The sequence below is a fragment of the Hyla sarda genome, unplaced genomic scaffold, assembly GCF_029499605.1.
Source record: "Hyla sarda isolate aHylSar1 unplaced genomic scaffold, aHylSar1.hap1 scaffold_1227, whole genome shotgun sequence".
Classification (NCBI taxonomy): domain Eukaryota; kingdom Metazoa; phylum Chordata; class Amphibia; order Anura; family Hylidae; genus Hyla; species Hyla sarda.
Genome location: NW_026607848.1, coordinates 46,620 through 59,794, shown reverse-complemented (window position 1 = coordinate 59,794; position 13,175 = coordinate 46,620). Strand labels below are relative to the sequence as shown.

General features: G+C 45.5%; 4 non-coding genes across 4 annotated transcripts; all 4 read right to left on the bottom strand.

Moving 5' to 3' along the window:
- Positions 1-4,176: 4,176 nt before the first annotated feature.
- On the bottom strand, positions 4,177-4,367 carry LOC130303396 (U2 spliceosomal RNA). Its single transcript, XR_008853469.1, has one exon. It is a non-coding gene; the product is annotated as a U2 spliceosomal RNA (small nuclear RNA).
- Positions 4,368-6,445: 2,078 nt separating this feature from the next.
- On the bottom strand, positions 6,446-6,636 carry LOC130303395 (U2 spliceosomal RNA). The gene has a single exon (XR_008853468.1). It is a non-coding gene; the product is annotated as a U2 spliceosomal RNA (small nuclear RNA).
- Positions 6,637-8,716: 2,080 nt separating this feature from the next.
- Positions 8,717-8,907, bottom strand: LOC130303393 (U2 spliceosomal RNA). The gene has a single exon (XR_008853466.1). It is a non-coding gene; the product is annotated as a U2 spliceosomal RNA (small nuclear RNA).
- A 2,083-nt stretch (positions 8,908-10,990) lies between these two features.
- Positions 10,991-11,181, bottom strand: LOC130303392 (U2 spliceosomal RNA). The gene has a single exon (XR_008853465.1). It is a non-coding gene; the product is annotated as a U2 spliceosomal RNA (small nuclear RNA).
- Positions 11,182-13,175: the final 1,994 nt, after the last annotated feature.

Below are 13,175 nucleotides of genomic sequence, written 5' to 3'. Positions count from 1 at the left end.
CAGCATCTATATAGTGTAAGTCTTGTACTAATTGATTTAAAGCATTAGAGGTAATGTCAGTTCGGACTTCAGCAGCACTCTCACGGTCATTAACAGTACGGATACAGTTAAAATCACCAGCCACTATAGTACTTTCCCGACCAGGGATAAAAAACTTCAAGGACTCTAAAAAAACCAACCGCTCTTTCTTCTCTGCTGGGGCATATACGTTAAAAACTCTAATCCTCTGGTCTAAAAACTCAAAGTTTAAAACCATGCAACGGCCGGGTATTAAAATCTGGCAATTTAAAACTTTGATATTATTATTTTTGATTAAAAAACCAACTCCTTCATTCTTGTTATCCGTACTAGTTGACCAAAAAGATTGTCCCATCCTCCACTCATCAGCATAAGGTGCAGATTTAATTGCACACTCCTGTAAACATATTATATCAGCTCTCACATTCTCCAACACCTCAAAAATAGCAGCTCTTCTTACTTCTGATCCAATACTCCTGACATTAAGGGTTGTTACGATAAGAGTCATAATAACTAAAATGAATAAAATCAAAACTTTAATATCCATCATAGTTAAAAATTACTGCTCTGACTCTCAACTTTCCTTAAAACATTTTCATAACAATCAGGCGACCCTGGATCAGAGTCCCTGTCCATTTCAACTCCTCTTCCAACCACTGGGTCCTCTTGATCCCCAGTCCAACTTCCTTTTTTACTTCTTTTACTTTCCACCCCCACCTCATCCTCCTCATCACTGCTGACAAATCTCTGAGCAGGTGTAAGGGACTTCTCAGATGACTGCACATTTTCTTGAAATTCCATTCCCTCCTCCTCCCCCACAACAGGGTCTGGACATTCCACATCACCACTCATGCTTCCACAAGGAAACACATCTCCATACACAGTTTCAATCTTCTTGACCTCCACCCCCTTTGCACATGTTACTTCACTTGTGGAGACCACTTTCTTATACTCCTGTTCAACCACCACACTTGTCTCCACAAAAGCCTCTTTAATCACATCCACCTGAGCAACAACATTTTTAACAATCGTACCACCTGCGCTCCTCCCGACTTCACATTCCCCCTCCACATTAGATTTTTCACCTCCATCCACACCTCCATCCACACCTGTGGCTTCTGAAAAAGACCTCCTTCCCATTCCCTGTTCATTGCTCTGTCCACCTTTACTTCCAGCCGCATCAGCATAACTCCTTCTCTTGTACCATAAGTGACATCCTCTTGCCAAATGGGAATTACTCCCACAAATATCACAAGTCTTTTCCTCAACGCAAAAACTTGTTTCATGCCCAGTCTTGCCACAGTTCCTACAAACAACACCCTTCACAGGACATGCGTCCTGCACGTGGCCATATGCTTGACATTTGCGGCAAAACTGAAGCTGCCCCTCATAAAAACAAAAACCACGCTCTCCTCCAATGGAAAAAACTTGAGGAATACTCTTAATTCCCTCCTCCATAGACTCATCCTTCTTGAACTTCACAACATATTTCCTTTTACAATTAAAAAAACCATGTCTGTTCTTTAGTTTTCCAAAAAACTTCACTTCTTCACAATAACGATAAAGAAAATTTGTTACCATTGAGTCTGTAACTTTGGGATTGTACATATGTACGATGACCACTTTCTCTGTACTCAGAAACAAAGGCTCTACTTTAACTTTCCTCATAATATCCGGCTCATTCTTTCTCTTCATTCCTTCCAGGTCCTTGTAGACCCTCTGACAAATCTCGGAATTAACAAATGTGACATCATAAATACCCTGTCTAGGGAAATCTTGCATTGCAAATACATCTGTTACCTTTAGGTACTGGAGCCTGCGTAGAATCTCCAGCACAATCTGGTCCAGGCCAACCGTTCCCCGATGTTCCGTTGGGACGAAAATCCTGACCGTGTCTTCCATTCCGCGAATCCTCTCTCCTCCACTCATTTTTGCAGGCGATGAAACCCACTATCGCAACTCCAAAATAACCCAGGGCCCCCCGCAAAGAGGGCCCCGATCACCACCCCTTTCAACTCCTAACCCGCCCGGAAAACCGCACGGGATCGAAGCCAAAAGGCCGAGAAGCGATAACCGTGAAAGGGGCGGGCCCAACAAGGTCCCCTTCATGGGCACTATCACTGCTTGCTGTCAGGGAGGCTGCCAGACAATTTTCCATGCACACTCTGGGCTGGGGGGGCAGTCAACCACCAGTACACACAGCAGAACCTAAACCCATACCATTATTGCTAAGCAGCAAGACAGGGGCCCATTGCACTCCCACGGGGCCTTTTTAAATGCAATCCATAACCCGGATTTGCCAGGAACCCTTCTTACTCCTCCTACTTGCATGTGACACTGGGCTTAGGATCTGCATAGGAAACACACACACAAGCACACACCTACCTTTGTTGCCTGCAGATGCCTCCTTGGCTGTCCCCAAACGGTATCAAACCAACACCCACGGGAAGCTGTAAGCATAGAGGACATGCCTGCACCCCATTGGACTTACCTGTGTGGGTTAAATCCGGGTTATTTGACAACCTATGGCGGTGATGGTTCTGCTCAGGCAGAGCAGTGCTGATGCTCCTCATAAAGCTGTCGCTGCTGTGAAGGTTCTAGGTGACATCACAAATCCCTTTGGTTACATACACAACAAAGCTGGGTTGTTGTTGTTTACACTCTGCAAGGCCTGTGGAAGTGAGTGACATCATAGCACTGTAGTTCTGAGGGTTCAAGATGGATGCAACAATCTCCTGTTGCTTCTATGAAGGCCGTAATAGACGACATCACCAAACAGCTCCATAGTCACATACACAGCAAAGGAGAGATGTTGTTTACACCTAGTGATGTCAGTGGTATTGAGTGACATCACAGCACAGTGCTAAGGCTCCTGGGCCTGGACACAGCAGCGGCTGCAATATCTCAACGGAGAATACGTTTATATCTATGTGTGTGTGTGCGCATATATATATATATATATATATATATATATATATATATATATATTTCTCCGCCGAAATCACTTTTAAACCCATTTCCACCTTTTTTTCCCTTCTCTTCCTCTTACTTTTTTTTCACGTTTTTTTACGTTTTTCTCCTTTTCGCCTCTTTTCTGGGCGTATTATTCTTCTTTTTCTTCTTTTTTTTCGTCTAATGCATACCCCATCAGTGCAGCAATGCTTATTCAATACCGCCAGCAGATGGAGACACTGGGGGATAATTTTCTAAGGATTTATACTGATTTTTCCTGTCTGAATTTGTCGCACAGAAAGTTGCAGGCCAAATATGTGTGACATTTCTGCGACTTTAGCTTCTAGAGCATTTTTACAACATTATACATAGGTGCTGAATACATAAAAAGCGACTGTTCAGCGACAGACAAGTCGCATCGGCTGAAAGTAGGCCAGAATGTCAGTCCATGTTGGAGCAGGTTTAGATACAGTCTAAAGCATAGATCTCAAAGTCTGTGCACAGAATTTAGCAAGGGCCTCGCACCTTCTGATGCATCAGGTAGGTGCACAATAGCATAGCCTAACCCTCTGTACTTTGGTCTATATTGATGCGGGACATAGACAGCCAGCTGATGACCAATCCATTAGTGCAATGGATGGCTGGAAGCATTTGTCTTTGCCTTTGCAATACCACAGAAGCAATGCATGGTCAATGTACAGCAATGACACACCTGTGTGAACAGCCAGGAGACCCCCCCCCCCATGTTATGTTACATAGTTACATAGTTAGTACGGTCGAAAAAAGACATATGTCCATCACGTTCAACCAGGGAATTAAGGGGTAGGGGTGTGGCGCGATATTGGGGAAGGGATGAGATTTTATATTTCTTCATAAGCATTAATCTTATTTTGTCAATTAGGAACATTCAGCACCCACCCGCTATCAAGGCAGCTGCCTATCATGTCATGCCCTACCTGCACAGGTGTGCTGGCTACTCAAATGATCCAATTAAGGAGGCCATTTAGTCAGCAGCAGCAGAAGTCCTGTGCCTGGACGCTCCAACAGGGGCCAGACACAAGCAGAAGCAGAAGCAGCAGAAGCAGCAGCAGCACCACCTTTTGTTTTTTGGCTGCAGCAGCAGCAAGGCCCACAGGGCTGGCTAGCTGGCTAGCCAGCAAGCAGGTAGCAATGAAAGTAGGAATCTTTCTTTTTAACCCTGTAAGGGGGTGGTGCACTGTACCCGAAGATACTGCCATATCGGGTCAATGCATAGGGCGACGGAAGCAAGCTTCGAAATCGGCCCCCGTTCTCAAAAATCCATTTAATATATGGTCCCCAGATAGGGGACGTATCAGATATTAAACTGATAAGAACAGATACTACACTTGATCTTAGCCAAAAGGCCGAGAAGCGATAACCGTGAAAGGGGCGGGCCCAACAAGGTCCCCTTCATGGGCACTATCACTGCTTGCTGTCAGGGAGGCTGCCAGACAATTTTCCATGCACACTCTGGGCTGGGGGGCAGTCAACCACCAGTACACACAGCAGAACCTAAACCCATACCATTATTGCTAAGCAGCAAGACAGGGGCCCATTGCACTCCCACGGGGCCTTTTTAAATGCAATCCATAACCCGGATTTGCCAGGAACCCTTCTTACTCCTCCTACTTGCATGTGACACTGGGCTTAGGATCTGCATAGGAAACACACACACAAGCACACACCTACCTTTGTTGCCTGCAGATGCCTCCTTGGCTGTCCCCAAACGGTATCAAACCAACACCCACGGGAAGCTGTAAGCATAGAGGACATGCCTGCACCCCATTGGACTTACCTGTGTGGGTTAAATCCGGGTTATTTGACAACCTATGGCGGTGATGGTTCTGCTCAGGCAGAGCAGTGCTGATGCTCCTCATAAAGCTGTCGCTGCTGTGAAGGTTCTAGGTGACATCACAAATCCCTTTGGTTACATACACAACAAAGCTGGGTTGTTGTTGTTTACACTCTGCAAGGCCTGTGGAAGTGAGTGACATCATAGCACTGTAGTTCTGAGGGTTCAAGATGGATGCAACAATCTCCTGTTGCTTCTATGAAGGCCGTAATAGACGACATCACCAAACAGCTCCATAGTCACATACACAGCAAAGGAGAGATGTTGTTTACACCTAGTGATGTCAGTGGTATTGAGTGACATCACAGCACAGTGCTAAGGCTCCTGGGCCTGGACACAGCAGCGGCTGCAATATCTCAACGGAGAATACGTTTATATCTATGTGTGTGTGTGCGCATATATATATATATATATATATATATATATATATATATATATATTTCTCCGCCGAAATCACTTTTAAACCCATTTCCACCTTTTTTTCCCTTCTCTTCCTCTTACTTTTTTTTCACGTTTTTTTACGTTTTTCTCCTTTTCGCCTCTTTTCTGGGCGTATTATTCTTCTTTTTCTTCTTTTTTTTCGTCTAATGCATACCCCATCAGTGCAGCAATGCTTATTCAATACCGCCAGCAGATGGAGACACTGGGGGATAATTTTCTAAGGATTTATACTGATTTTTCCTGTCTGAATTTGTCGCACAGAAAGTTGCAGGCCAAATATGTGTGACATTTCTGCGACTTTAGCTTCTAGAGCATTTTTACAACATTATACATAGGTGCTGAATACATAAAAAGCGACTGTTCAGCGACAGACAAGTCGCATCGGCTGAAAGTAGGCCAGAATGTCAGTCCATGTTGGAGCAGGTTTAGATACAGTCTAAAGCATAGATCTCAAAGTCTGTGCACAGAATTTAGCAAGGGCCTCGCACCTTCTGATGCATCAGGTAGGTGCACAATAGCATAGCCTAACCCTCTGTACTTTGGTCTATATTGATGCGGGACATAGACAGCCAGCTGATGACCAATCCATTAGTGCAATGGATGGCTGGAAGCATTTGTCTTTGCCTTTGCAATACCACAGAAGCAATGCATGGTCAATGTACAGCAATGACACACCTGTGTGAACAGCCAGGAGACCCCCCCCCCCATGTTATGTTACATAGTTACATAGTTAGTACGGTCGAAAAAAGACATATGTCCATCACGTTCAACCAGGGAATTAAGGGGTAGGGGTGTGGCGCGATATTGGGGAAGGGATGAGATTTTATATTTCTTCATAAGCATTAATCTTATTTTGTCAATTAGGAACATTCAGCACCCACCCGCTATCAAGGCAGCTGCCTATCATGTCATGCCCTACCTGCACAGGTGTGCTGGCTACTCAAATGATCCAATTAAGGAGGCCATTTAGTCAGCAGCAGCAGAAGTCCTGTGCCTGGACGCTCCAACAGGGGCCAGACACAAGCAGAAGCAGAAGCAGCAGAAGCAGCAGCAGCACCACCTTTTGTTTTTCGGCTGCAGCAGCAGCAAGGCCCACAGGGCTGGCTAGCTAGCAAGCAGGTAGCAATGAAAGTAGGAATCTTTCTTTTTAACCCTGTAAGGGGGTGGTGCACTGTACCCGAAGATACTGCCATATCGGGTCAATGCATAGGGCGACGGAAGCAAGCTTCGAAATCGGCCCCCGTTCTCAAAAATCCATTTAATATATGGTCCCCAGATAGGGGACGTATCAGATATTAAACTGATAAGAACAGATACTACACTTGATCTTAGCCAAAAGGCCGAGAAGCGATAACCGTGAAAGGGGCGGGCCCAACAAGGTCCCCTTCATGGGCACTATCACTGCTTGCTGTCAGGGAGGCTGCCAGACAATTTTCCATGCACACTCTGGGCTGGGGGGCAGTCAACCACCAGTACACACAGCAGAACCTAAACCCATACCATTATTGCTAAGCAGCAAGACAGGGGCCCATTGCACTCCCACGGGGCCTTTTTAAATGCAATCCATAACCCGGATTTGCCAGGAACCCTTCTTACTCCTCCTACTTGCATGTGACACTGGGCTTAGGATCTGCATAGGAAACACACACACAAGCACACACCTACCTTTGTTGCCTGCAGATGCCTCCTTGGCTGTCCCCAAACGGTATCAAACCAACACCCACGGGAAGCTGTAAGCATAGAGGACATGCCTGCACCCCATTGGACTTACCTGTGTGGGTTAAATCCGGGTTATTTGACAACCTATGGCGGTGATGGTTCTGCTCAGGCAGAGCAGTGCTGATGCTCCTCATAAAGCTGTCGCTGCTGTGAAGGTTCTAGGTGACATCACAAATCCCTTTGGTTACATACACAACAAAGCTGGGTTGTTGTTGTTTACACTCTGCAAGGCCTGTGGAAGTGAGTGACATCATAGCACTGTAGTTCTGAGGGTTCAAGATGGATGCAACAATCTCCTGTTGCTTCTATGAAGGCCGTAATAGACGACATCACCAAACAGCTCCATAGTCACATACACAGCAAAGGAGAGATGTTGTTTACACCTAGTGATGTCAGTGGTATTGAGTGACATCACAGCACAGTGCTAAGGCTCCTGGGCCTGGACACAGCAGCGGCTGCAATATCTCAACGGAGAATACGTTTATATCTATGTGTGTGTGTGCGCATATATATATATATATATATATATATATATATATATATTTCTCCGCCGAAATCACTTTTAAACCCATTTCCACCTTTTTTTCCCTTCTCTTCCTCTTACTTTTTTTTCACGTTTTTTTACGTTTTTCTCCTTTTCGCCTCTTTTCTGGGCGTATTATTCTTCTTTTTCTTCTTTTTTTTCGTCTAATGCATACCCCATCAGTGCAGCAATGCTTATTCAATACCGCCAGCAGATGGAGACACTGGGGGATAATTTTCTAAGGATTTATACTGATTTTTCCTGTCTGAATTTGTCGCACAGAAAGTTGCAGGCCAAATATGTGTGACATTTCTGCGACTTTAGCTTCTAGAGCATTTTTACAACATTATACATAGGTGCTGAATACATAAAAAGCGACTGTTCAGCGACAGACAAGTCGCATCGGCTGAAAGTAGGCCAGAATGTCAGTCCATGTTGGAGCAGGTTTAGATACAGTCTAAAGCATAGATCTCAAAGTCTGTGCACAGAATTTAGCAAGGGCCTCGCACCTTCTGATGCATCAGGTAGGTGCACAATAGCATAGCCTAACCCTCTGTACTTTGGTCTATATTGATGCGGGACATAGACAGCCAGCTGATGACCAATCCATTAGTGCAATGGATGGCTGGAAGCATTTGTCTTTGCCTTTGCAATACCACAGAAGCAATGCATGGTCAATGTACAGCAATGACACACCTGTGTGAACAGCCAGGAGACCCCCCCCCCCATGTTATGTTACATAGTTACATAGTTAGTACGGTCGAAAAAAGACATATGTCCATCACGTTCAACCAGGGAATTAAGGGGTAGGGGTGTGGCGCGATATTGGGGAAGGGATGAGATTTTATATTTCTTCATAAGCATTAATCTTATTTTGTCAATTAGGAACATTCAGCACCCACCCGCTATCAAGGCAGCTGCCTATCATGTCATGCCCTACCTGCACAGGTGTGCTGGCTACTCAAATGATCCAATTAAGGAGGCCATTTAGTCAGCAGCAGCAGAAGTCCTGTGCCTGGACGCTTCAACAGGGGCCAGACACAAGCAGAAGCAGAAGCAGCAGAAGCAGCAGCAGCACCACCTTTTGTTTTTTGGCTGCAGCAGCAGCAAGGCCCACAGGGCTGGCTAGCTGGCTAGCCAGCAAGCAGGTAGCAATGAAAGTAGGAATCTTTCTTTTTAACCCTGTAAGGGGGTGGTGCACTGTACCCGAAGATACTGCCATATCGGGTCAATGCATAGGGCGACGGAAGCAAGCTTCGAAATCGGCCCCCGTTCTCAAAAATCCATTTAATATATGGTCCCCAGATAGGGGACGTATCAGATATTAAACTGATAAGAACAGATACTACACTTGATCTTAGCCAAAAGGCCGAGAAGCGATAACCGTGAAAGGGGCGGGCCCAACAAGGTCCCCTTCATGGGCACTATCACTGCTTGCTGTCAGGGAGGCTGCCAGACAATTTTCCATGCACACTCTGGGCTGGGGGGCAGTCAACCACCAGTACACACAGCAGAACCTAAACCCATACCATTATTGCTAAGCAGCAAGACAGGGGCCCATTGCACTCCCACGGGGCCTTTTTAAATGCAATCCATAACCCGGATTTGCCAGGAACCCTTCTTACTCCTCCTACTTGCATGTGACACTGGGCTTAGGATCTGCATAGGAAACACACACACAAGCACACACCTACCTTTGTTGCCTGCAGATGCCTCCTTGGCTGTCCCCAAACGGTATCAAACCAACACCCACGGGAAGCTGTAAGCATAGAGGACATGCCTGCACCCCATTGGACTTACCTGTGTGGGTTAAATCCGGGTTATTTGACAACCTATGGCGGTGATGGTTCTGCTCAGGCAGAGCAGTGCTGATGCTCCTCATAAAGCTGTCGCTGCTGTGAAGGTTCTAGGTGACATCACAAATCCCTTTGGTTACATACACAACAAAGCTGGGTTGTTGTTGTTTACACTCTGCAAGGCCTGTGGAAGTGAGTGACATCATAGCACTGTAGTTCTGAGGGTTCAAGATGGATGCAACAATCTCCTGTTGCTTCTATGAAGGCCGTAATAGACGACATCACCAAACAGCTCCATAGTCACATACACAGCAAAGGAGAGATGTTGTTTACACCTAGTGATGTCAGTGGTATTGAGTGACATCACAGCACAGTGCTAAGGCTCCTGGGCCTGGACACAGCAGCGGCTGCAATATCTCAACGGAGAATACGTTTATATCTATGTGTGTGTGTGCGCATATATATATATATATATATATATATATATATATATATATATATATATATTTCTCCGCCGAAATCACTTTTAAACCCATTTCCACCTTTTTTTCCCTTCTCTTCCTCTTACTTTTTTTTCACGTTTTTCTCCTTTTCGCCTCTTTTCTGGGCGTATTATTCTTCTTTTTCTTCTTTTTTTTCGTCTAATGCATACCCCATCAGTGCAGCAATGCTTATTCAATACCGCCAGCAGATGGAGACACTGGGGGATAATTTTCTAAGGATTTATACTGATTTTTCCTGTCTGAATTTGTCGCACAGAAAGTTGCAGGCCAAATATGTGTGACATTTCTGCGACTTTAGCTTCTAGAGCATTTTTACAACATTATACATAGGTGCTGAATACATAAAAAGCGACTGTTCAGCGACAGACAAGTCGCATCGGCTGAAAGTAGGCCAGAATGTCAGTCCATGTTGGAGCAGGTTTAGATACAGTCTAAAGCATAGATCTCAAAGTCTGTGCACAGAATTTAGCAAGGGCCTCGCACCTTCTGATGCATCAGGTAGGTGCACAATAGCATAGCCTAACCCTCTGTACTTTGGTCTATATTGATGCGGGACATAGACAGCCAGCTGATGACCAATCCATTAGTGCAATGGATGGCTGGAAGCATTTGTCTTTGCCTTTGCAATACCACAGAAGCAATGCATGGTCAATGTACAGCAATGACACACCTGTGTGAACAGCCAGGAGACCCCCCCCCCCCATGTTATGTTACATAGTTACATAGTTAGTACGGTCGAAAAAAGACATATGTCCATCACGTTCAACCAGGGAATTAAGGGGTAGGGGTGTGGCGCGATATTGGGGAAGGGATGAGATTTTATATTTCTTCATAAGCATTAATCTTATTTTGTCAATTAGGAACATTCAGCACCCACCCGCTATCAAGGCAGCTGCCTATCATGTCATGCCCTACCTGCACAGGTGTGCTGGCTACTCAAATGATCCAATTAAGGAGGCCATTTAGTCAGCAGCAGCAGAAGTCCTGTGCCTGGACGCTCCAACAGGGGCCAGACACAAGCAGAAGCAGAAGCAGCAGAAGCAGCAGCAGCACCACCTTTTGTTTTTTGGCTGCAGCAGCAGCAAGGCCCACAGGGCTGGCTAGCTGGCTAGCCAGCAAGCAGGTAGCAATGAAAGTAGGAATCTTTCTTTTTAACCCTGTAAGGGGGTGGTGCACTGTACCCGAAGATACTGCCATATCGGGTCAATGCATAGGGCGACGGAAGCAAGCTTCGAAATCGGCCCCCGTTCTCAAAAATCCATTTAATATATGGTCCCCAGATAGGGGACGTATCAGATATTAAACTGATAAGAACAGATACTACACTTGATCTTAGCCAAAAGGCCGAGAAGCGATAACCGTGAAAGGGGCGGGCCCAACAAGGTCCCCTTCATGGGCACTATCACTGCTTGCTGTCAGGGAGGCTGCCAGACAATTTTCCATGCACACTCTGGGCTGGGGGGCAGTCAACCACCAGTACACACAGCAGAACCTAAACCCATACCATTATTGCTAAGCAGCAAGACAGGGGCCCATTGCACTCCCACGGGGCCTTTTTAAATGCAATCCATAACCCGGATTTGCCAGGAACCCTTCTTACTCCTCCTACTTGCATGTGACACTGGGCTTAGGATCTGCATAGGAAACACACACACAAGCACACACCTACCTTTGTTGCCTGCAGATGCCTCCTTGGCTGTCCCCAAACGGTATCAAACCAACACCCACGGGAAGCTGTAAGCATAGAGGACATGCCTGCACCCCATTGGACTTACCTGTGTGGGTTAAATCCGGGTTATTTGACAACCTATGGCGGTGATGGTTCTGCTCAGGCAGAGCAGTGCTGATGCTCCTCATAAAGCTGTCGCTGCTGTGAAGGTTCTAGGTGACATCACAAATCCCTTTGGTTACATACACAACAAAGCTGGGTTGTTGTTGTTTACACTCTGCAAGGCCTGTGGAAGTGAGTGACATCATAGCACTGTAGTTCTGAGGGTTCAAGATGGATGCAACAATCTCCTGTTGCTTCTATGAAGGCCGTAATAGACGACATCACCAAACAGCTCCATAGTCACATACACAGCAAAGGAGAGATGTTGTTTACACCTAGTGATGTCAGTGGTATTGAGTGACATCACAGCACAGTGCTAAGGCTCCTGGGCCTGGACACAGCAGCGGCTGCAATATCTCAACGGAGAATACGTTTATATCTATGTGTGTGTGTGTGCGCATATATATATATATATATATATATATATATATATATATATTTCTCCGCCGAAATCACTTTTAAACCCATTTCCACCTTTTTTTCCCTTCTCTTCCTCTTACTTTTTTTTCACGTTTTTTTACGTTTTTCTCCTTTTCGCCTCTTTTCTGGGCGTATTATTCTTCTTTTTCTTCTTTTTTTTCGTCTAATGCATACCCCATCAGTGCAGCAATGCTTATTCAATACCGCCAGCAGATGGAGACACTGGGGGATAATTTTCTAAGGATTTATACTGATTTTTCCTGTCTGAATTTGTCGCACAGAAAGTTGCAGGCCAAATATGTGTGACATTTCTGCGACTTTAGCTTCTAGAGCATTTTTACAACATTATACATAGGTGCTGAATACATAAAAAGCGACTGTTCAGCGACAGACAAGTCGCATCGGCTGAAAGTAGGCCAGAATGTCAGTCCATGTTGGAGCAGGTTTAGATACAGTCTAAAGCATAGATCTCAAAGTCTGTGCACAGAATTTAGCAAGGGCCTCGCACCTTCTGATGCATCAGGTAGGTGCACAATAGCATAGCATAACCCTCTGTACTTTGGTCTATATTGATGCGGGACATAGACAGCCAGCTGATGACCAATCCATTAGTGCAATGGATGGCTGGAAGCATTTGTCTTTGCCTTTGCAATACCACAGAAGCAATGCATGGTCAATGTACAGCAATGACACACCTGTGTGAACAGCCAGGAGACCCCCCCCCCCCATGTTATGTTACATAGTTACATAGTTAGTACGGTCGAAAAAAGACATATGTCCATCACGTTCAACCAGGGAATTAAGGGGTAGGGGTGTGGCGCGATATTGGGGAAGGGATGAGATTTTATATTTCTTCATAAGCATTAATCTTATTTTGTCAATTAGGAACATTCAGCACCCACCCGCTATCAAGGCAGCTGCCTATCATGTCATGCCCTACCTGCACAGGTGTGCTGGCTACTCAAATGATCCAATTAAGGAGGCCATTTAGTCAGCAGCAGCAGAAGTCCTGTGCCTGGACGCTCCAACAGGGGCCAGACACAAGCAGAAGCAGAAGCAGCAGAAGCAGCAGCAGCACCACCTTTTGTTTTTTGGCTGC